The sequence below is a fragment of the Berghia stephanieae genome, chromosome 14, assembly GCF_034508935.2.
Source record: "Berghia stephanieae isolate SIO BIC M18660-M18661 chromosome 14, UCSD_Bste_1.3, whole genome shotgun sequence".
Taxonomy (NCBI): Eukaryota; Metazoa; Mollusca; class Gastropoda; order Nudibranchia; family Aeolidiidae; genus Berghia; species Berghia stephanieae.
The window spans coordinates 22,685,072-22,685,741 of NC_088373.1; positions in this window are offsets into that span (position 1 = coordinate 22,685,072).

Sequence of the window (670 nt, forward strand, 5' to 3'; positions counted from 1 at the left end):
AAAAGGCCTTTATGCTTTTCCATGACGTTATAAGACGATAAAAGTTGGGGGGGGGGAGGGGTTGTGTAAATGTTACACGCACTTGAAAACTGTCATAACACACGGGGTGCCAGTAGCGTGTTATAGAAATGTGGCTGTAATTTATTTTAACAATATATGATATTTATAGAACCGATTATATCCATGAATTATATTACTTATGACGTCACATATTGATATATGGAGAGAATCATGAAAGGCTAGATAATTGCCTTTACGCATGATGCCTGTTAATTATTATTTTCGATATATGGAGTGAAACTTTTACAAATGGCATTATGTCGGAGTCGAGGAATTTGAACATGTGACCCATCGAATCAAAACAGTATAATGTCACAGAGCTGCCAACGTGAAATTTCAAAACTTTGTAGTTTCTAAAGGAAAATAATATAAGGTTACGCTAGATTGCTTTAGAAATAAATAATTTGGCTTCAGCATGATTCAAAAATGCCCCAAAGTCCTGACTATATGTTCTAAGAAATTGTTAACATTTCCTTTTCAACAAGATTTACTGAGTCAAAGAGTTGAATACAGTTCTGTAGCTGGGGCCAGAAATTCGAATTTCTACGAAGTTTTTGTAGTTTTCGGCAGGTCTGGTGTCGTGATGAGTAGTAGTAGTATTAGTAGTAGT